A 21,347-nucleotide genomic window follows, 5' to 3' on the forward strand; every position below is an offset into this window, starting at 1 on the left:
GTTCCAAGGCCTGACACTATTACTAATTCTATCATGTGCTTACAGACAGGAGCCTAGCATGGCTGCCCTCCAAGAGGCCCAACAAGCAGCTGAAAGAGTCAGATGCAGATATTTACACCCAACCAATGGCCTGAAGTCAGACCCCGTAGGAAGACCAGCAGTCTCAACTGACCCAGACCCCTGAGATCTCTCAGACACTGAGCCACAGATCAGGCAGCATACACCAGCTGATATGAGACTCTCAGCATAAACAGCAGAGGACTGCCTGGTTGGGCCTCAGTGAGAGAGGAAGCACCTAACCCTTGAAAGTCTTGGGGCCCCAGGGAATGGGGAGGCCTGGTGGGGGTGGAGTGGGAAGTGGGGACATCTTGGGGAGGGGAGAGAATGGAATGAGGGCAGAACAAGGGGGATAATGACTAACAACTGGACTGTAAAGAAAAATATTAAATATTAAAAAAAAAAAAGAATTGCAGCTGTGTTCTGTAAGAGTGGTATCAACTGTAATAAAGTGTTTTATATTTGCCTTTGACTGAGAATGGTGTTACTATATACCCTCCTAATATAAAATATGCTATTATAATACACTTGGTAATATAATGTGCATATGGACACATGCAAATAATATTTGTATAGAAACACAAATAATTCTATATTGCTGTTTTGGTTGGTTGGTTTTGGTTTTTTTGAGTCTAGGTTTCTCTGTGTAGCCCTGGCTGTTCTGGAGAAGAACAGGCTGGCTTTTAACTCAAAGCTCCACCTGCCTCTGCCTCCCAAGTGCTGGGATAAAAAATGTGTGTCACCAACTCCCGACTATTGCTTTTTTTTTTTTTAATGGGTCTTATAGGAAAAATATTCATTTTCAGTTTCATGGCAGAATGCCAGAAGAGGGATGATTTAATTAGTCTTTGAGAAATTCAGTTTTACATTTGTTTGACAGCAGAGTAAGATTAGTTGGGATAGAAATACATTGTCATAAGAATTATACTAGCAAATGGATGGGAATCCACTGTTGTAATAACTTATCAGAAATGTATTTTGGGCTTATGGTTTAATTTATGTTATAACTTTAAATAATTTGAAGGTCATACATTTTTATACAAGTTATACAATTATTCTCTCTCATGTCAAAGAGCCCATAAATTATTTATCTCTAAGTGGCAATAAAGATCCAGGAAATAAGTTTACCTCCTTAAACAAAAGTAAAGCGGGAGTCACAGAGAGCGTTTAGTTGTAGCTTCAGGGTGAGACATTTTTTTCAACTTGCTGTTTTCTTGTGAAACAATTTATTAACAGAATTTTCCAACATTCTGCTGATCTCCATTAAACCTATTTTTCTAGAGAAAAAGGGAACCTCTAACTGAAGGCTGGACACTGAACCATCTACCTAAACTTTCTCCAAAGAAAGGTAGAAAAAAGATGAAAAGGAAGGATCGAACAGTCCCCATCATATACAATGTTACTGTGACCTTCTAGAGGCGTTTTATACACAGATGTCTCTAGAATTTTCACTTCATGAAACAAATAGACGATCACCCTTTCTTGTTGCTAGACAGGGTTCCATTACAATTTGAATAAAATATCATTCCAAAATAAGGTGAGCGATAATTGTCAGGCAGAGGCAATGCTACATCGCAATGTCCAAAGTAGGTCTCTGAAGTCCTTTCTACCTCACATTGTGACAATGTGACGATTTGTGACAGGCATGATGACTCTAAGACCCGGGCTTCAGGCTTTCCTTTCTAATGCTCACTCTTCCTGTTTCTTGTATTTTTGGTTGTGGGCCTGGTCTTGAGCCTCCTCTCCAGGTCTCTTTGTTTGTTTCTTTTTTTTTTTTTTTTTTCCATTTTTTATTAGGTATTTAACTCATTTACATTTCCAATGCTATACCAAAAGTCCCCCATATCCACCCACCCCCACTCCCCTGCCCACCCACTCCCCCTTTTTGGCCCTGGTATTCCCCTGTACTGGGGCATATAAAGTTTGCAAGTCCAATGGGCCTCTCTTTCCAGTGATGGCCGACTAGGCCATCTTTTGATATATATGCAGCTAGAGTCAAGAGCTCCGGGGTACTGGTTAGCTCATAATGTTGTTCCACCTATAGGGTTGCAGATCCCTTTAGCTCCTTGGCTACTTTCTCTAGCTCCTCCATTGGGAGCCCTATGATCCATCCATTAGCTGACTGTGAGCATCCACTTCTGTGTTTGCTGGGCCCCGGCATAGTCTCACAAGAGACAGCTACATCTGCGTCCTTTCAATAAAATCTTGCTAGTGTATGCAATGGTGTCAGCGTTTGGATGCTGATTATGGGGTGGATCCCTGGCTATGGCAGTCTCTACATGGTCCATCCTTTCATCTCAGCTCCAAACTCCGTCTCTGTAACTCCTTCCATGGGTGTTTTGTTCCCAAATCTAAGGAGGGGCATAGTGTCCACACTTCAGTCTTCATTCTCCTTGAGTTTCATGTGTTTAGCAAATTATATCTTATATCTTGGGTATCCTAGGTTTGGGGCTAATATCCACTTATCAGTGAATACATATTGTGTGAGTTTCTTTGTGAATGTGTTACCTCACTCAGGATGATGCCCTCCATCTTTGTTTGTTTCTTAATTAGCAGAGAGTTGTGAGCTTCATTACCCTTGTCCATCCTTTCTCTCCTTAGCTCCCACCTGCATCCTCCTTCCCTGCAGTCTCCCCTCCTCCTCCCTCCCTGTAGTCTCCCCTCCCCCTCCTTCCCAGTAGTCTCCCCTCCTCCTCCTTCCCTGCACTCTCCCCTCCTTCCCTGTAGTCTCCCATCCTCCTCCCGTCCTCTTCCTTCCCTGTAGTCTCCCCTCCCCCTCCTTCCCTGTAGTCTCCCCTCCCCCTCCTTCCCTGTAGTCTCCCCTCCCCTCCTTCCCTGTAGTCTTTCCTCCCCTCCTTCCCTGTAGTCTCCACTCCTCCTCCCTCCCTGTAGTCTCCCCTCCTCTTCCTTCTCTGTAGTCTCCCCTCCTCCCTCCCTGTAGTCTCCCCTCCCCTCCTTCCCTGTAGTCTCCCCTCCTCCTCCCTCCCTGTAGTGTCCCCTCCCCTCCTTCCTCTGTAGTCTCCTCTCCGCTTTCATGTCACATGTATTCTGTTAGCCGGGGTTTTCATCCCTACTCGTTTCCTCAAAGCCTAATTTTCCCCTCTCTCCGACTCCTTTCGAGTTTCACGCTATATACCCCCACATATACGCACACATATAAAAATTAAAATCTAAGCTCTGTGTTTGAGAAAGAACATGTGTCATTTATCTTTCTGAGCCTGGGCTACCTTGCTCAATATAATAATTTCCAGATTCATTCATCTCCTTGAAAATTTCATATTTTCGATTTTATGTTTGGCTGGATAAAATTCCATTGTAAGATGAAGTGGCATCTCAAGGTAATTTTAACTTGCATTAGAAAAATGGCTAAGGCCATCGAACATTTTAAAAATTACTTGCTGGCCATTTGTGTTTCTTCTTTTGAGAACCAGGTGTTTTGTTCAGTTGCCTATTTAATGAATAGCACCTTTGCTTTTCTAGGGATTATGGCTCAAAAAATCATTATCTAGGTATTAACTCCTTATCTGAAGTAATAACTAGAATTCTTCTTTCCTCCCTCCCTCTTCTTTCTTTCTGAGGTCTTCTCATTATGTAGCCCTGGGTGGCTAGGAGCTCCCTGTGTAGACCAGGCTAACCGTGAACTAGCAGAGATCTGCCTGTCTCTGCTTCCTGAGTGCTGGGATTAAAGGTGTGTGCCACCCCACCAGTCTTAGAGGCTAGGCTGCCTTCACGTGCTCTGTGAAAGCCCTTTAACGTACTCTCAAGTGCCAACCTTAGGGGTTATTGGAATCCTTTTCAGAAAGGTTTTAAGACAAACAAAATAACCATTTTTTGGCTTTGAGATAGGGTCTCATTTTATAGAATTGAAGACCCTAGCCCCCACCTCTTTGTAGAGTTGTTGTGAAGATTAAAGAAGAAGGAAAAAATCTGGCGGTTTAGCCCTGGGATGGCACAAAGAAGGTTCCGCAGGAGGGTTCTCAACTTTGAGAAGACCCCTCTGTCCTCACTGTGATGGTTTATATATGCTTGCCCTAGGGTGTGGCATTATTAGAAGGTACACCCTTGTTAGAGCAGGTGTGGTCTTTTTGGAGTAGGTGTGTCGCTGTGGGTATGAGTTTTAAGACCCTCATCCTGGCTGCCTGGAAGTCAGTATTCTGCTAGCAGTCTCCCGAAGAAGATGTAGGACTCTCAGCAACTCCTGCACCACGCCTCCCTGGATGCTGTCCTGTTCCCACCTTGGTGATAATGAACCTCTGAACCTGTAAGCCAGCCCCAATTAAATATTGTCCTTACAAGAGTTTCCTTGGTCGTGGTGTCTGTTCATAGCAGTAAAACGCTAACTGAGAAACCCACCTTTCAGCTAATCTTCACAAGGCCTCCTACCGCAGTTCACACCTGCACCCTCAGTTCATACCTGCACCCCAGCTCACACCTGTACCCCCAGTTCACACCTGCACCTCCAGTTCACACCTGTACCCCCAGTTCACACTGGTACCCTCAGTTCACACTTGCACCCCAGCTCATGCCTGCACCCCCAGTTCACACCTGTACCCCCAGTTCACACTGGTACCCTCAGTTCACACTTGCACCCCAGCTCATGCCTGCACCCCCAGTTCACATCAATGACAGGAGTGTTACAGTCACATCAAACCCCAGCAGATCACATTACTGAGTTGAAGGGAACCAGGCATCTGGGGCACGTGGTCACAGCCTCACAGCAGCCCTTAGTACTCTTCCCATCTTCTTCAGAGTCCCAGGAGATACTGTCCCTTTAAGGACTCTGTTCTCCCTACTGAGTGGTTTCTCCTGGGTACAGAGAAAGGTGTAACAGCTTCCCTCTGCAATGTACCCAAACACACTGCCATGTTCTCCCCTCTGTTGACAGCAGCGGCAGAGGACTGCAGCTCATTATCCTTGGGCCACCTCATCCCCAGGTACTCGAGGTGAAGACCTCAGTCCACAGCAGTGAGCTCTGCATGTCTGCAGTTGCCAGGCAGCTTTTTGTGGTGACCGCTGTCCCCATCGCTCTGCTTGGCCAGGCTACAGCAATGAGTTAGTGACCACTCTGCTAATTTAGGTCTGTCTGTGACCCACTCTGGTTGCTGCTATCAAAACTCCATCAGGACCAGGTGGTGGTGGTACACTCTTTTAATCCAAGCACTTGGGAGGCAGAGGCAGATAGGTCTCTGAGTTTGAGGCCAGCCTGGTCTACAGAGTGAGTTTAGCACAGCAAGGGCTACAGAGAGACACCCCATCTTGGAAAAACCAATCCTCCCTCAAAAACCAAAGCAATAAAGCAAAACAATGCAAACAAACTCCTCCTTCTTTAGAAGAGGCTCATTACAGATGGTTGTGAGCCACCATGTTGTTCCTGGAAACTGAACTCAGGACCCCTGGAAGAGCAGTCAGTGCTCTTAATCACGGAGCCATCCCTCCAGCCTGATTTTTATCTCTTTTTGAGCTGCAAGCCAAAATCAGCCCTTCTTCCTTAAGTTGGTTTTTAACAAGTATTTTGTCACAACGCCTCTGCATGTCAGTATATCAATAACCCCCGAGGACACCTAGACTCCTGACTTTCTCTGGGAACAGTTTTTGCTTTTGCATATTTCTCAGTTTCTTGTTGGTGAAATGGAGTGAACCTTTCTAACTATACAGGGAAGGACTTTCAAAAGTGTGTTCCTAGTTTCCGTTGGATTTTACCCTGCGTACTGTTTCCTGTTGCTCATTTTGTTTTGTCTCCTTTCACAAATTATGGCCACAAATATTATCCATATTGAATCATGTAAGTATTTCTGTGGATCCCAGAATCTAGGGTCAAATGTGATATACTGTGTACCATTTTATGGTGCTGCAATTATTATTATTATTATTATTATTATTAATTATTATTTTGTTTTTTTGAGGTAGGGTTTCTCTGTATAGCCCAGGCTGGCCTGGAACTCAGAAATCCACCTGTTTCTGCCTCCCGAGTGCTGGGATTTAAAGGCGTGCGCCACATGCCCGGCTGGTGTTGCAAGAATTAAATGATAAGTTGCCCCTAAATTAAGCAGCAAAGAAAGACGTGTATTATGTACTTAATAATAAATACTCTCTGTGCAGTTTGGCCTATTGCAGTTCTCAGTACGGCCAGAAGATGGCAGGGTTGACCCATAGTATCCTGTGGAGCACACTATCCAAGTTTCTCCCACATAATTTGTAGGGCAGGTGCATTTATCCCTTACCCTACCTCCCAGAGCCAATACAGAGCTGCTTGTGAGGATAAAAATCTTTTCTTTCTACTGTTCTATGGGTCCCAAAACAAAGGAATCAACAGGGAACACGGGTATTTCTTGATCAGTCCACTTGGGCACTTCCATGTGTCATCTACCTTCCATCGCAAGGAGCGATCTTTTTTGACTTACAAGGGTGTATATACTTTTCTCGGGAGCAGGGGGAATAATCATTCCTCTAGTTGCTGAATGCTCTCTTTAAGCCGACTTTTCAGGCAAACAATGGAGACTAATGTGAAAGCTCTTTTCTGTATCATAATTCCTCAGGTTATAATAGATTCAACTTATAACCCCGGAGAGGCTGAGGAGATGACTCAGCTTGTAAATGCTTTCCTCACAAGCACTAGGAGATGAGTGAAGATGCCCACACCTCACGCCCCCCCCCCCTGCAGACCCAGACAGGTATGGAAGCATGGGTCTGTAATCCAGGTGATGCTCGGATGGGAGATGGACGGGTGGACGGGCAGCCGCCTGGTAACATCTCCTTGCCAGCTAGCCTGGCCTTTATGGTGGTATGTCCAGGCCAGTGAGAGAGCCTGTCTCCAGTCAAAGATGGAAAACCCAGAGTTATCTTCTGCCCTCCGCAGGTGAGCCATGAGTATGTGTGCCTCCCACACGAGTGCACACATACACACACATGCGCATATAATAAACAAATACTTATAGGTAGAAAAGTAGATCTGTGATCCCTGCTACCACAAAGGCGGATGAGCAGAGAGAGGAACTACGGCTTTACATTGCTGTTTATTCAGAGAGCCTGCTTTTACATATCATCGCTAGCCAGGGGAAATGCCCACAGGTCCTTGTCCCAGTCATTCTCCTCTGTCAAGTTGGCAATTAACACTCATTACGGTTGCTTTGCTAAGGTATATGTCACTGGGTTGTGTTTGAAGTACTAACTTATTCCATCGATCAGTCCTGCTGTCTGCCTTTCTCTGCCTAAAAAACTTCTTGTTGCAGTAGACAGTGGTTAGTGCGGAGACGGCTAACAGGTCCCGATGCTGGGAGCAAGAGGCTCGAGTAGCTGTGGGGAGCGTGGGGGGTGGGGCGAGCGGGGAAGGCGGGTGGTCAGCCACTCTAGAATTTCTTGTCTTGCTGGTCAGGTGGTGGTCAGCCACATTTCTGAGATGTCTCATATCCGAGCATCTCTTACATCTCTTATCATTATCCCTTGCATGGCTCAGACACCCCCTCAAATGACAAGTGGGGTTAGCTTCGGCAGTTATCAACCTTGTGCCTCTACAGAGGACTCTGGGCTGTGGCCCAGGGGCTGGGCTCAGGACAAACCCTGGTGGCATAGACAGGTTAAACTGATAATAATATGTATATTGTAGGTGTCTTTTTAATAATATGGAATACAAGTGTGTCTTTATATTAGAGAATATTGAAGTGCCCCTGTTTACCACTCCTATTCCCTATCAGAATGATCAGAGGAGAAAGCCGGCTATTCATAGAAATTCATTGCTTTCTGTTCCTGATCCTGGCTGTGATGTAGCCAGTGGCTTCAACTTCCTGCTGCCTTGAATTCCCTGCCATGTTGAATCACACCCATACACTGTAAGTACAAGTAGACACCCCACTCCCTCGTTACTTTAAAGCACATGGATTTTATTCATTCTCTCTGCTTGTGTGGGAATGTGCAGCCAAAGGTGTGTGGAGGTCAGAGGATAGCCCTCAGAGTGTTTTTCTCCTGCTACCATGTGGGTCACAGGGACTAAACCCTGATAGTTATGCTTGGTGGCAGGCACTGTTATGCACTGAGTTATCTTGCCAGCCCTTAGGTGACTTTTGTCAGGATATTTTATTACCGTGCACACCACACCCACTCCAGTGAAGTCTACGTGATAGGTCTAAAGGCTTGGACACAGTCCTGAGGCAAAGAGTTTCACAGAAAATCAGTCTCCTGGAACCTTGGCTCGAATGCTCCAAACCTGTCCCTGCGTTAGTTGGTGTATGGATCTCTGTGCTTTCTTTCAGTATTGTTTTATTATAGGTGCCTCCAAGAAATGATTTTACTAATACCTAAATCAGGTTGACCTCTACTGTCTGGCCTTCACCAATGTCCTAGGCAGTCCTTGAGCTGACCCTGGGCTTGGAATTTCATAAGAATGTCATTCATCCAGAGGAAATGCCCCCGTGTTGACAGTTAGCAATCAGGCATCTCAGTTTGCCAGATAGGAGTTAGAAATCTCAGGGCAGCCGGGTGTCATGGTGCACCCCTTTAATCCCAGCAATCGAGAGGCAGAGGCAGGCGGATTTCTGAGTTCGAGGCCAGCCTGGTCTACAAAGTGAGTTCCAGGCCAGCCAAGGCTACACAGAGAAACCCTGTCTGGGGGGTGGGGGGGAGGGGAGGGGGAAGAAATCTCAGGGCAAGCTTAGCAAAGTAAACTTAGAATTCTCATTACAGACATGAATGGCTGCCTACATTACATAATAATAGAAAGAAGGTGGGTTGTGGTTTTAGGAGAAACTGAAGTATTGTATTATTCATGAAAGGGTTAGTAGAACTGAACTCCCCTGGTGCATGTTTTTCACTTGGCTCAGAGGACTAGCATAATTAGGTATTTACTAAGGGACCCCTAGTGGTGGGTTTAACAATAGACTAGCATTGCATCAGACCATTCACCTGGCTCCTGTGTTTAGCTGATCTTAGATAGGGCTGTTCCTTTCTCAGTTGCAAACACTGCCTGGCTCCTCTCAGCTTTTTAGGTATGCATTTTCTTTGTTTTGTGTAAAGAACCATTATGCATCTCATGTACCTTGACTGTTGTATTCTTCTAGCTTTCTTTTTTTTCCTTCTGTATTATAAGTCTGGTGCTCCCTTTGAGAAATTACATTCAGATACAACTCTCCCTTTTATTCGCGTCTGTTTGTCACCTTTTCACTGACTCCTGCCCACCTGTACTGGGACTCTGATTCTCCCATGAATTGAGGGGCTGACTGAGGTCAGCCTGCGGCACGTTTAGGAAAAGACACAGAGAAACCTCCCTATCCGCCAACTCTTACATCCTTTCCTCTTCCTCGTCTGTGATGTTTCCTGGGACTTTGAGAAGGGTGTTGCAAATGTCCTATTTGGGATTTGGCACTTGGGAGTCTCAGCATTTTGAGTTATGAGTTTCATCATAAACAACTACACACTCTAAGAAAAGGTTTAGTAAGGCAGGTGGAATGAGCAATACTTTAAGGATACTAACCTAAGTATTTAGAAGGCAATTTGGTAATACATACACACTTAGCAAAACAACAGTTGTAAGGCATTGTCCACCATGCGTCATCTTGACCGTGCTCTGACACAAGTAGTGGGTTTCTGTGTGGCTTTTTCATACACCCTTAGTGTTGGTTAGTTGTTCCCATACTTCCTCCTCCTCCTCCTCTTCCTCCTCTTCCACCTCTTCCTCCTCCTCTTCCTTCTCCTCCACCTCTTCCTCCTCCTCCAGTCCATCTTCCTCGATGTATCTATCCCCTCTTAAACCTTTCTATTTCCCGAGTTCCCCTATTAAGTTCTACTGATGCACCAAGGCTTCTTTTTCCTCCCCTCTTTCATGGTCCCTTTCTAGCTTCCTCTCTTCCAGACACTCGACATTAAATATACAATTGTAAATAGGTGCCAGGCGTGGTGGTGCATGCCTTTAATCCCAGCAATCGAGAGGCAGAGGCAGGCGGATTTCTGAGTTCGAGGCCAGCCTGGTCTACAAAGTGAGTTCCAGGACAGCCAGAGCTATACAGAGAAACCCTGTCTTGAAAAACCAAAACAACAAAAAATAAAACAAACAAAATAAACAACAAACAAACAAACAAAAAACTCAAGTCCTGCAAACAAAACCCAAACACCTGCTCCTACACAGAGAGCAAGTGAAAAAGCGCGGACAGATAATAAGCAATTGTAAATAGGTTAGACTTGCCATGAGAAAGAACATGCAACATTGGTCCTTCTGGGCTTGGGCTACCTTAGTATAATAGCTTCCAAGTCTCTCAAGTTGTCTGCAAAACTCATGTTTTGTTTACAGCCAAGTAAGATTCCATTGCATCTGTGTGTCGCGTGCTCATTAACCATTCATCAGTTGGTGGACATCTAGGCTGGATCCTAGCTATTATGAGTAGAGCAGCAAGGAACTTGAATATGCAGATATTCTCATAGTAGGCATTTGCTCAGGCACAGTAGGTGTCCCTTTGTTCAGGCCTGGTGTAGCTGGGTTCTATGGTCATTCTAGTTTTAGCTTTCCAAGAAAACTCGACATTGATTTGCATAGTGATTACACTGGTTTGCGCTCCCACCAATGTTGAGAGTGTGAACACAACCACACTCTTACTAGTAATTGTTGTCATTTGTTTTCTCTATTATAGTCATTCTGACTGGGATGAATGGAATTACAAAATAGTTTTAATTTACATTTCCCGGGTAGCTAAGGATATTTGAACACTTTTGACAATATTTATTAGCTGTTTTTTTTTTTTAAATAATCATCCATTTGTTTATATTGCAGTGAATATCCCACTTCCTAGTTACCCCTCCACAAATCCCTTGTCCCACATCTGTCCTCTCCTACCTCCCTCCCCTTTGCCTCTATGAGGGTGCTCTCCCACCCACCCACACTCTCCTGCCCCACTGTTCAAGTATCCTCCTACACTGGGGCATCAGACCTCCACAGGACCAAGGGACTCCCCTCCCACTGATGTCAGACAAGGCCCTCATATGCAACATATTTATCTGGAGTCATGGATCCCTCCCTGTACACTCCTTAGTTGGTGGTTTAGTCTATGCGAGCACTGGGTGGTCCAGCCAGCCTCAGATCTTGTTCTTTCTATGGTGTTACCATCCCCTTCCACTCCTCCAGTGCTTCCTCCAGCTCCCTGAACAGGTTTCCTGAGCTCAGTCTGATGGTTGGTTCTAAACATCCACATTAGCTTTGGTCAGTTGCTGGCCAATCCTCCCAAGGAACAGCCACACCAGGTTCTGAAAGAAAATAAAAACTTGAGACCTGTGATTCCTGTAATGTATGTCAAATAGCCCAAAGAGTTGTTTGTGAGCTTTGAAACCTGGGGCTAAGAACATAGCAGAACAGGCCAGGACATGCCCGGGCAGGCCCGTCATTAAGACATTCCTGAGGCTGCTTCGACATAAAGATAAAGAGAGATAAAGAGAATGACACACACCTGGCCCAGCGCCTCCCTATCTCCTGCCCTTCTGACCTAAGTTAAATGTTAACAGGCTGATGATGTTTAAATGAACCAATCATGGGAAACCGTGCCAATTCCTCCCCCAGCCCCAGCCCCTTTTCTACAAAAACCCCTAGCTTCCAAGCCTCGTGGTCGAAACTGCTGTCTCCTGCGTGAGATACATTTCTACCCAGAGCTCCGCCATTAAACTACCTCATGTTTTTACATCAAGGCGTTCTGTTCTGTTCGTGATTCTTGGGTGCACGCCAAATTGGGAGTTGAGTGGGGATTTCCCCACTAGGTTCCTTTAGTTCCTGTCAGCAAGGACTTCTTGGCAAGGACGACAGTGTCGGGTTTGGAGTCTGCAGACATGAGGGGGGATCCCCAGGTGGGGCAGTCCCTGGATGGCCCTTCTTTCAGGCTCTACTCCTTTTTTTTTTTTTTTTGGTCCCTGTTCTTTCTTTGAACAGGAACATTTCTGGGTTAAAAACTTTGAGAAGGGTGAGTGGCCCCACCCCTTGACTGAGGGCTGTGTCTATCTACTGGAGGTGGTCTCTACAGGCTCTTTTTTTTTTTTTTTTCTTTCGAGACAGGGTTTTTCTGTATAGCCCTGGCTATCCAGGAACTCACTTTGTAGACCAGGCTGGCTTTGAACTCAGAAATCCGCCTGCCTCTGCCTCCCGAGTGCTGTGATTAAAGGCGTGCTCCACCATGCCAGGCGTCTCTACAGGTTCTATCTCTCCTTCTCTGCACGTTTTGGCTAAAGCCATCCCTGTCCTAGGAGCCTCTCATTTCCCTGGAGTCTGGGACCCTCCAGTGGCTATGCCCAGTTCCTCACCCCTACTGCTACATATTTTTATTTGATTTCCTGACCCTCTGTACCTGTCTCCTGTCCCTTCCAGTACCTGATCCTGCCCCTTCTTGTTTGCTCTCCCCCCAAACCTCCCAAGATCATCCTGTTCCCCTCTCAATGAAGGACTGAAGCATCCACACCCTGGTCTTCCCTTTCTCTTAAGGTCCATCTGGTCTGTGGGTTGCGTCATGTGCATGGTGAACTTTTGGGCAAATATCCACTTATCAGTGAGTACATACCATGTGTGTCTCAAACGGCTGAGAAACACTTAAAGGAATGTTCAACATCCTTAGTTATCAGGGAAATACAAATCAAAATGACCCTGAGATTTCACCTCACACCAATCAGAATGGCTAAGATCAAAAATGCAGGTGACAACACATGCTGGAGAGGATGTGGAGAAAGAGGAACACTCCGCCATTGCTGGTGGGACTGCAAGCTGGTACAACCACTCTGGAAGTCAATATGGCAGTTCCTGAGAAAATTGGAAATAGTTTTACCTGAAGACCTAGATATACTGATCCTGGGCATATATGCAAAAGATGCCACAACATATAACAAAGACACATGCTCCACTATGTTCATAGCAGCCTTATTTTTAATAGACAGAAGCTGGAAACAGCTCATATGTCCTTCAACAGAATGGGTGTGGAGAACTTTTGGAGCCACTTGGCAGGAATGTGACCTTGGGCCAGGACAGTGAAGTAGGCTCATATATCTTGGCCATTCTGATAAACCCCTAGAAACAGTGATCACAGGACTTCATTTATTGCCTTGCTTGTTCCTTGACTATTTGTGTCTATTGTCTCGCTTGTTCCTTAACCTGGAAATGACCTTATTATCAGCATGTAATTAAAATGGTATAAAAGCAGAGTGGGAAAAAATAAACCCGCCTCAGTCTCAGGACTGGCTGGGGTCATGCTACAGTGTTGTCTATTAGCCTTTTTTCTTTTGAATCGTTACCCCTGTACTGAAGAGCCTGTTGACTGACTCAGCTGGCTCGGTCAAATGGATACAGAAAATATGGTACATTTATACAACGGAGCACTACTCAGCAATTAAAAACAATGACTTCATGAACTTGTCAGGCAAATAGGTGGAACTAGAAAATATCATCCTGAGTGAGGTAAACCCAGACACAAAAGAATTTATTAGTTGTTTCTATTTCTTCTTTTGAAGAAATTCTTCTTTTGAAGAAATTCTCAGGTCTATACCCAGTTTTAAAGTTTAAAGTTTTAAATGTTCCTGCCTGCTTGGTGTTAGTCTTTTGAGTTCCTTGAATATTCTGAAAGTTAATCCTATATGTAGATGATGAAGATTTTCTCGCACTCTATAGGCTGCCTCTTCACTTGACAGTTTCGGTTGCTATACAGAGGCGTTTTATTTGATGAGGTTCTATTTACTGACTGCCAGTCTTATTTCCTGAGTAACTGGAGTCCTGTTCTGAAAGTCTTTACCTTGCCTACACGTTGACGTGTACTTCCTACGTTTTCCTCTAGGGGTTACAGAGTTTCATATCTTGTGCTGAGGCCTTTCATTTTGTTTTATTTCATTCTTGTCTGGAGTTTGGGTAGGGTGAATGATAAGGGTCAAGTTTCATTCTTCTCTGTGTTGAAATCTAGTGTTCACAGCCCCATTTGTGAAGAAGGTCCCCCCCCCCCAGTGTGAACTTTTAGCATCCTTGTCAAAACTCACGTGACTATAGGGTTGGCTTCTGTCTCAGTTCACCATTCTGTGCAGCTGATTTGTGTGCTCGCTTTTGGCCAGCACTACACTGTTTTGTTACTACAGCTCTGTAATGTAGCTGGAAATCTCATGTACTGGAACTTCTAGCAGTATTGCTTTTGTTGAAGATTGCTTTGGCTGTCTGGGGTCTTCTGTGCTTTCGTATGAATCTTAGGATTTCTTTTTTTTTTTTTTTTAAGATTTATTTATTTATTATATGTAAGTACACTATAGTTGTCTTCAGACACGCCAGAAGAGGAAGTCAGACATCATTACAGATGGTTGTGAGCCACCATGTGGTTGCTGGGATTTGAACTCAGGACCTTTGGAAGAGCAGTCAGTGCTCTTAACCACTGAGTCATCTCTCCAGCCCCCGAATCTTAGGATTTCAACTGCACTTTTTTTGTTGTAAAAATTTTAGAGAACATTTTACTTTTTGAGATTGTAATATAATCGCATAATTATATAATAGAATGTAATATAATTGCATAATCGCACAATACACCTATATCACATAATATAATGGAATATAAGTACATAATTACATTATATAACGTAAAACAATTACATAATTCCCTCCTTCATTTCCTCCCTCCGAACCTTCTCTGTAACTGCTCGTAGTCACTGGAACATCGCTCCAGTCTGTGCACATGCTCAATAGTGTCTGAGCCATAGAAATTTTTGTCAGCTCTTTTTTTTTTTTTTTTTTTTTTTTTTTTTTTAAATTTTTTTTTTTGCACTTTTTTTTTAAATTTTTTTTTTTTTTTAAGATTTATTTATTCATTATATGTAAGTACACTGTAGCTGTCTTCAGACACTCCAGAAGAGGGCGTCAGATCTTGTTACAGATGGTTGTGAGCCACCATGTGGTTGCTGGGATTTGAACTCCGGACCTTTGGAAGAGCAGTCGGGTGCTCTTACCCACTGAGCCATCTCACCAGCCCTTGTCAGCTCTTGTAGTTACTTTGACCACAGTTCCATAATTCTTTATATTACATTTAACCAGTTTAGATCATTAGCTTCTAAATGGCACCAGAATGCTGAGCCTTTTCATAGGAGCGAAACTGCATTTACATGTACACACACAGTGGGGATACACTATATGAAAAGGTGTAGACTTATCCAAGTACTACGCATGCGTGTGCATACAAGTGAACACTGTCACACAGACTCTGAGCTACCGAAGGAGAATATCTGTTAAGTCTCCAGTGCAAGGTTGATGATTCAGTCCAATGATGCTATGGACAATGCTGTGCTTCTGGTCCTGGGAAGGTGGAGGTGAAAGGCAGAAGTAAAAACAATGTTGAGTGACAGTGGAAGATGCTTTAGGTGCCTGTGAATGTCCCCATCCAATGGGGTCCTCCTTGTCTCTAGTGGCTCTAAAGCTCGACTGTTAAATGTCGATGGGAGAGGTCATAAAAGGAGAAAGAAGTCTTTAAATTCTCATAAAGAAGGAGACTTGATCTAATTAGCTAGTTAGCGACAGTCTAAGAACTCAACAGGCCATGAGATTTTTCTGAGCGTAGAAAGGTCAGTCAGTGCACCTGTGTGGCATCTACCTGGCACCGGCACCAGGCACATTGCACTGACCACTCTGTTTCTTCCATTCTTGCTTGCCTGTGACTGTTTAAGGTGCTGAATACAACTTGTACAGTTTGGTTTTTGTGTGTCAGAAAGTCTTATAATTTCTCTTTTTCCTCTCTTCTTTCTTTCCTATCTATCTATCTATCTATCTATCTATCTATCTACCTACCTATCTTTCTATCTTTCTATCATCTAACTGAAACAGGGCCTCTTTGCATAGTCCAGGCTGTCCTGGAACTCAGTATCTAGAACAGACTGGCCTTGAACTCACAGAGATCTGCCTGTTTCCCAGTCCGGAGTTCTCAGATCAAGGGTGTATAGCATCACCCCCACTGTTATCTTTTTTTCATTAATATTCATTTTCCAACTTTCACCTGTCCAAGTGTCTAAACATGGAATTTCTTTCGCTCTGCCCTAAGCCCTGTTTTCCTAATATGTTCTTCAGCTAAATACATCCTGGTCATGCTTAAGATTTCAATTCTCTTATTGTTCATTTTAATATTTCTCTCCCATTGCTTTTGTGTCATCTCCTGTCTATTTTGGCTGACCTGAATCTTCACTTATTTCTTGGTCAATGTTAATTGTGTTACTCGTCAGCTCTTTCTAAGGGTTTTGTTTCATTAGTGCGAGTTTCTGGTCCTCTCCTCTCTGCTGTGCTGAATGCAACCCTTCAGCCTCTCACATCAGTGACCTTTGTGTTTCAGAGCTGTCACCCTCTGTCTGATGATCTCCGTCAGGTCTTGCTCTGTAACCTTCCAGATGAGGCAGGATAAAGAGCACCCCTGGTTATGGTGACAGAAAAATGAGTTGAATGTGTGCTGATCCTTGCCAGCAAGCTCTCAATATTTTTGAGAGAAGCAGATACCCTTGCCAAGAGAAGATGTCACGGTGGTAGAACTGTACCTTGGGAGTGGAGGGACAGGGGCCGGACAAGGGGAATGGAGGTCTGAGAGGGCTCCACATATGATCTCATTGCTGTGGCAATGAGGCAGGCCTTTGCTGTCCTACTTTCAAAGCTTCCCTGTACTACAATCACCCTGTGTTCTGATCTATGTCACAGGCAGGCATGGTCTCCCCTTGTGGGCACATGTGATCTCTCCCAGTCCACAGATAGAGGGACATAGATAGGAACCCATTGTATCACTTAGAAGGTGTGGCTGTGTTATTTGGCTTTGCTGAAGGGGTCTGCAACATCTTTAACTTCACTGTATTCTCCTAAGATGGAAACGTAGAAGAATGCAAGTCAGAGTGCTTGTGGAGATAAAAGGTATAAAGTATATCGCTGACAAGAAGAAAACCTCTCTCTGCTGTCTCTCAAAGCCGAACCACAGGTGTTTCCCACCGAACAGCAACACAAATCAAAATCATTCTGCCATGAGCCACAAAAATCACTCTGAAATCATCACCTTTACACAAGCCAGAAATCACCTTTACACAGGCCAGAAATCACCTTTACACAAGCCAGAAATCACCTTTACACAGGCCAGAAATCACCTTTACACAAGCCAGAAATCACCTTTACACAGGCCAGAAATCACCTTTACACAGGCCAGAAATCACCTTTACACAGGCCAGAAATCACCTTTACTCAAGCCAGAAAGGGCATCCTGTGCATCACATAAGTGGAAATGTGCCCCTGTCCTGTTAGGCATGAACGGCTGCCACTGTTTCCCAAAGTACGAAAACTTCCTTTCCACTTTGCATTTGTCCGAGATAAAATCGAGGTCCTGGACCACAGACTGGCCAGCTTCTTACCAGTGTCTGTGCAGAATAGGCCCTCTTCTTAAACTTACCCCTAAAAAGCACAGAGAACAAAGCCAAATCCCACAAAAAAAACTTTTTAAAATCTGTAGCTGAGAAGCCCCAATGTAAATCACTATGCACAATATCTTTGCTGTGTCAAGGGGTGGGGGGAGAGACGAAGAACCAACACCCCAAATTAAATAGCTTATTATACTCTGAGTATGTGTGCGTTCTTAATGATCTCTGCTTAGAGGACACGAACCTGTAGAAAGAGAACAAAGATCAAACTCTTATGTTTTTAGATGCAAAAATGGAAGTTTGGCCAGAATATGTGCTCTGTCTAAACTTACAGGCATGAGTCAAAACCAAGCCTTCTGATCCCAGGTCTCAGGCAGGATCTTACAGGTCAGGTGGTCTCTCTGGGTCCATTATTTTTTAAGATGAGAACATCTTAAAAATGTTCAGCCATTCTGGAGAAGGTGAAGACCCCATCTTCATAAACTGTCCCTGTAAGGGACTCAACAAGTTCACAGGTCACATCATAGCAAAGGTGGTGTCCTCTCTCACAGAAGAGGGGATAGAGTCAGGAGAACTTGGCCACAGTAACACAACTAGGAAGTATCAGAGCTGGGAATTAAAGAGATGCTGAGCAGGCAATTTTCATGCAGGGCAGAGAGGCCATTGTCTTTGTAGCCTGTTGGGGTGAGGTGGACTTCTGGTAGGGACCACAAGAGTGGAAGCAGTGTCAGAAAGGTCCTAGGATCCAGAACAAATACCTTGTCTTTGCATAAATAGCTGGTAATGTATGCGGAAAAGGAACTCTTGTGGCAGAACAGCCCTACGAAAGACTGGAGGAAAGCTGTTCATGTGAATGATAGCCCTTAGCTCTGTAGTTAGCTGGCAGGTTGACAGCCCCATCCAGATATCCACAGCTTCACAGCCTATTTCCAGGAACTGTAGGGTCAGGGTCTGAAGAGCAGTTTCCTGACCTTGGGACTCAGTATACACAAAAGAAAAAAAAAAAACACTAGACACCATAATCAGAGACAGCACCACCAGTGTGACCTGGTATCAACTATTGATCTTACCTCCGTCACTGCACCAGCATCAGCATCAGGGGGAGGCTCTGGCTACTAAGAATAGTGAGGAAACCTAAAAATACTGAAGAGTCATAAGGCAAGAAGATGCTGCCTGCCTTTTCTATGCCCTGAAGCAATAGACATTGGCTCTAACCTTGTGGCTGTTTATTACCCTTAACTTTTTTCCAAGGACAGGAATGTGTCAACAGGAAGTAAGGAAACTAGTCCCTTCATAAACACAAGTCTGATTGGAAGGGACCTGCGATGGTATCTCAGCCATATTTCTGGTGTTTGGTGACCTCCACCACTCCACCCTCAGTCTCTGTATGAAGCTCTCACATGGGAGTTTCTTGAATTCTCCAAGTTAACGTGGCTCTTCCACAGCAGCTGCTGTATATAGATTTAGGATGTCTCCAAAGGTTCTTGCAGTAAAGACTAAGTATACAGCCTGTGGGACTATTGGCATATGGTGAAACCATTAAGAGATGGAGCCTGCTAAGTGGTTTTAAGCTGGAGGGACATTCCTAGGTAGATTGTGGGATGCTGGTCTTTTCCTCTTTCTCTCTGGTTGTCAGATAAGCTATCTTCTGTTTTAAGTCTCCACATGAGACACGGACTCATTACAGGCACAGAAACAAGAGGGACAACTGTTCATTCTACTTTTTTTTTTGAGACAGGGTTTCTCTGTATAGCCCTGGCTGTCCTGGAACTCACTTTGTAGACCAGGCTGACCTTGAACTCAGAAATCTGCCTGCCTCTGCCTCCCGAGTGCTGGGATTAAAGGCATGTGCCACCACGCCGGGCATTTCATTCTACTTTATAAGTTGCTTATTCATGTATTTTCTTGGAGCCAGGGAAAGTGGAGTGACACAGGAAAACAGCTACATTGTAGTTCAGGGGCTGGAGGGATGGCTCAGTGGGTGGAGGTGCTTGCAACCAAATCTGTTTACATGCATTTGACTCCTATGCCCATATGGGGGAAGAAAAGATTCCTACAAACTGTCCTGTGTCCTGTGGCTTCTACATGCATACTATAGCATGAATATGTGTGCGCGCACGCACACACACACACACACACACACACACATGCAAGCACACAAGCACACACAAATCAATCAATCAATCAATCTGAAAAACAGAAATGTATTTCAGAACATACTGCAGTGTACTTCATAAATATATTGTGCCGTATCATCATCTTCTTTCCCTAACTGTTTTGGTTTCCCAACTCCACTGAGAGGCCCTTAGACACTCAAGTCAGAAACTTGTACATACATTTCGCATCTTTTGTCATTGCACATTGAACCAGTTCCAAAGCTCAACCATTTATATTTCCTAGATGTTTCCCAAATGGACCCACCTTCTTGAGTCAACTGGCCACTCGCATTGCCACTTGGATAATCATGAATTTTTCTGTCTCTGCTGTAGTGTCCAGTTCTGTTTCTTCTTGGTCTTTCTCCTTACCGCAGTCAGAACAAATCTTACAAATAAAAAAAAAAAAAGAAAGGTAAGAGGGTTTCTCTAGGGGAGTGTGGGGGAGGGTATGGGGGACTTTTGGGATAGCATTGGAAATGTAAATGAGGAAAATACCTAATAAAAATATTTTAAAAAAAGAGGGTTTCTCTAAAGACCTTGGGAACATCCAAGTCTTTAATCCACCCAGTTGATAAGCTCTGCTGTGTCTGAAGGATGTTTTGTCCCTTGTCGGGTGGATCTCCCATTTTGAGTTCATGGTGACTTCATAGTGTTGAGACTTTTTCTCCCTTTCAGTCCATGTCCCAGATCATTCACACTTTGAAATGTGAAGAAAACTGAATTTAAAGGGATCATGAATAGTCTTTGAAACTCACACGTCTTTTTTATAGTCCTTTTTGAAATCCCCTTCTTTTAAAATCATCTTAATCTCACACAAATTGAGAAATTATCACAGAAAATTCCCATTGTTCCTTCATCTATCATTTACCATAGGTTCTAATATATGACATGTAGAATAAATACCAAGACCACAAAATGGATTGGTACAAAAAAGATAATAAGATACAGATTTTTAGGGGGGTAATTATTTATGTGCCTCTTGTTCTTGTTATTTAATCCTATGAAACAAAAAAAAAAATCATAAGTTTATATAGCAACCATAGTCAAGGTAGATTTTTTTTCTGACCAATAAAACGTTCTGATCATACACCTTTAAATTTATACACTACCCAGAGATCTATGTCAACCAATAATTTGTTCTCCATGGATTTATTAATCATTTCATAGAGTAATACAGTTTATAAACACTTGAAATAGAGCTTTAATTTAAAACAGGACCCATGAGATTTGTCCTTCATTGCATAAATAAGTAATTTTATTTTATTTTTTAGAGTTTTCCATTATATGACATATCAGCTTCTCATTCACAGATGAAGGAGGATTGGGTTGTTTTTAGTATTTTGGGTTAAAAAACTGAAGCTTCCAACTATATGGTATACACACAAATTATTACCTGGCTTCAAAAAAGAATGAAATCATGTGACAGATGAAATTGGAAGACAGTATCCTAAAAATAAGGAACCAGACCCATATGATAATTATCAAATGATTCCAACAATGCATTGTTATCATTACAAACACAGCCTCAGGTAAGAGGACCCTGCAGAACTACTTTAAATAAGATCTTGGTAAGTTTCTCCGAGATGAGAATCATTGAATAGAAGAGGAAGAGCCCAAGGGAAGAGTACTAAAGAGCGAGGATAGCCCAGACTGAAGACTATAGTGTGGAGTCCAGAAGTGTTCTTGCATATCGACAGCAACAGGATCTCTGCTGCCCCTTAGAGTGTATGCATGTGTATGTGAATGGAGTGAGCGTGCACAGAGCATATATATGTGTGTGTTTCT

This window comes from Mus musculus, chromosome 19 (assembly GCF_000001635.26).
Source record: "Mus musculus strain C57BL/6J chromosome 19, GRCm38.p6 C57BL/6J".
Lineage (NCBI taxonomy): Eukaryota > Metazoa > Chordata > Mammalia > Rodentia > Muridae > Mus > Mus musculus.